At 42.2% G+C, this 3280-nt stretch overlaps 1 non-coding gene across 1 annotated transcript; it reads left to right on the top strand.

The window, feature by feature from the left end:
• Nucleotides 1-404: 404 nt before the first annotated feature.
• Nucleotides 405-566, top strand: LOC139009628 (U1 spliceosomal RNA). The gene has a single exon (XR_011471356.1). It is a non-coding gene; the product is annotated as a U1 spliceosomal RNA (small nuclear RNA).
• Nucleotides 567-3280: the final 2714 nt, after the last annotated feature.

Raw genomic sequence — 3280 nt, 5'->3', positions numbered from 1 at the left:
CTGTAGCCTGGGGAGTACTGTTTGGATTTCTGACCTCCAGAACGAGAATCAATTTGTATTGTCTTAAGCCATTAAGCTTGTGGTAATTTGTTACAACAGCAAACGTAAATAGGGGCCTGTGTGAAATGTAAGGGGCTTCTTTAATTTTCCAGGAAAGTCCAATTACCTAAAAAAAAGCATGGTCTTTGTGAAATGTTAAAGTAGTTAAGAAAAAATGATAGGTTGTGTTTTTTTTTGTAATTTCCAATACATTATTACTACAGTAAACAGTTTGCCATATATGTCTCAACTTTTAAATGCCTATTGGAATGTGTGTGTGTGTGTGTGTGTAAAATTCCACTGTCCCACATTCCATTTGGGTTCTGGAGTTGTTTCAAATTCTCTTCTTCACAGATCAAAGAGTCACACTCACCTGGCAGGGGAGGTACCACGATCACACAGGTGGTTTTCCCAGGCGAGGCTTATCCATCGCCGTCCGGATGTGCTGACCCCTACGATTTCCCCAAATGTGGGAGACTCGATTGCATAATTTTGGTAGTGGGGGACTGTGTTCTCGCTCTCCCCTAAAGAAAAAAAAAAAAGAAGAGTCAAATATTGGCAATTTCGTATGGTCATGTGATTCAACCTACTATTTATAAGCAATAGTGCGATGATCAGCTTAAACACATTGGTGTACTCTTCAGGTCATTTCTTCAGGATAGCTTCCCAGAAACGGGGTCATTGGCCTAAAGAGTATACACGTGTAAATGCTGCTGGTGTTTGTCAGAGTGCCCTCTGTTCCCACCAACAGTGTATGAGACGCCCCAGTCCCCCCACACTTGCCAAACTAACTGCTCAGCCGTGGACAGACCAGTTCACTCTTATCAAGTACACGTGCACCCCTCTTTCTGACAGATTCTTCTGTGGGACTTTTGTATCCAGTCGCCTCTCTCTGGAGTCTTCTCCAGCGTATAGATGTACAACTGACGCCCCCAACCCTCACTGCGTAGAAATTAGGAGGCAGAAACCTGAACTTGGCTTTCTCTCGTGTCGACTGTAACAGAATGTCCTGAAATGTGATTTCTCAGAAACATTGGCTTATATATTTAAGTCTCCTGTACATTGCATTCATTAACTTCTGAGACTGCTGTGCGTTGTGAGTACAGAATGTTATGAATAAAATAAAAGTCAGCATACAAGGTGCCAGCCACAATGCCAAGCATTTACTTACTGAATCCCGAGAGGCAGGCATTGCAATCCCCATTATACAGATGTGGAACCTGAGTTCAGAGAGGCTTAGTGGCTTGCTCAAGTGGCTGAAAACAACAAGTACATCGCCTGTGAGTCAGGAGAACATGTAGAGCTTAGCTAGGCCCTCTGCTCATGGGCTCTCACAGGTTGTGATCAAGGCGGCAGCCAGGGCTGGGGTCTCACCTGAAGACTTGAATGGGGAACCGTCAGCTTCCAAGCTTACTCACATGATCAATTTTTGGCGGGACTCAGTTCCTTGGCACGTGCCCTTCCCAGCATGGCAGCTCACAACATGGAAACTTACTCCATCATGCCAGCAGGAGAGAGAATGTTCGAGCAAGACAGAAGTCACATCTTATATACCCTCATCACAGAAGTGGCATCCCATCACTCTCGCCAGACTCTGTGGGTTAGGAGCAAGTCACTAGGCCAGCCTACACTCAACCGAGAGGGTTGCATCAGGGCACAAATACCAGGAGGGGAGAATCCTTGGAGAACCTGCGGCCTGCCACAGCGATTAAATAGCAGAACTAAGATTTGAATGAGTTCTTTCAAACTCCAACGTTCCCCACAGTTAACCACTATGCTCTACTGTCTTCCCAGACACATCAACCTGATTATTTCTCAGACAATTAATCTGGTTTTTCTAATATAGATTCTAGTATTTTCTCAAATGTTTTATCCTTTTAGATTTAATCTCCCAAGTGGGAAGCTGAAAGATCCATCCAGAGTGGGTGAATTAACTAGTTCTGTGAATGTTATTTAGGGGTAACTGTAGAAAGTACGGCTAATGAACACAAGACTTCCAAATCCTTCCTAAATCCTGACCCTTTGATACTGCACTTAAGCCTTCTCATATGGTTTGTAGGCAATCAGACCAATTTGCATAAGGATAAATACAAATTGGGCAAATAATTGGATTCAAAGCAGATAAAGCAAAACTTCCCTGAGAGCAAGAATTTATATTATTCATCCAATCCCTTTACCCCTCCTATTTGGAATCTTGAATCTGTAACAGAATTCAGAATTGTAATAACTTGCTTTAATAAACATCTTCAGACTTAGCCATACATCTGTGTGTAATTTGGTTTTGGGGAGAACAGAAGAACCGGTTCATGGGGGCATCTTTGTAGGCAGAGAAATATCTTCACTTATTGAAATGTTCCTAGCAACAGAAGTTGTTTTCTTTCTTCGCCCCCAAATCCTCAAAGCAGACACAGGCAAAATGATAAGAAATGTAGAAAATTGTAGATGTGCGTTAGGTTTTGTAGGGTACAATTGTGTTGTAAGGATATCGCATTGCATTTGCCCACATAAAGTCATTTTTTAAAACATGTTAATGGCAAACACGGGCGAATGTGGGTTTTTGTTTTTTCTCTCGAAAGCTCACTCACAGAACAGCAGGTAAATGCTATCATATTAGACTGCCCTGAGATTGCTTTGGCATTTTAATTGCATTTCTCTTGCATGATGATTTTCCATTGGCTGTTTTTATATTATTCAGCTCTGTGTGCATTCAGAACCTAGCCAGCTCAATTTCTTCTGGGAAGTGACAACAATCACAACATTTATTGATACATTTTATCTAACACTTAAGCTCCGCATTTCCCATGCATTTTTTTCATTCTCTCTTCATAATCACCCTAAAAAGTAGTCACTCATCCCAATTTTACAGACAAAGAAAATGAGTCTTGAGACTCAGAGAAGTTAAGCAATGTACCCAAGGCCACACAGCTAGTAATTGGTGGGGCAGGATTGAGACCATGCTCTTTAGGCCATGCTCTACTGCCACCCCAGGGTCTGGGCATATGCAATGAATGAACAAAGGAATGACCAATGAACTCAATGACAGCAGCTATTACCTCCAATGGTATGAGCAAAACATATTTTTGCAACTCTCCCACCTTCCCTTGGGAACATGTGCGACATAATAAAACCTCAGGCTTAATGGGAAGAGCGTAACCCGTGAAGTAAAACACAGCTTCGTTCCAATTCAGGTTTGCATATTTTTGGCTATGTGACAACATATATACCCTTGCGAAGGCTCAGT

Source organism: Myotis yumanensis, unplaced genomic scaffold, assembly GCF_028538775.1.
Source record: "Myotis yumanensis isolate MYYU_CA2020_CCGP unplaced genomic scaffold, mMyoYum1.0.hap1 SCAF_4, whole genome shotgun sequence".
Lineage (NCBI taxonomy): Eukaryota > Metazoa > Chordata > Mammalia > Chiroptera > Vespertilionidae > Myotis > Myotis yumanensis.
Note: the sequence above shows the minus strand (reverse complement) of the source record. Positions and strands in the feature narration are given on the sequence as shown.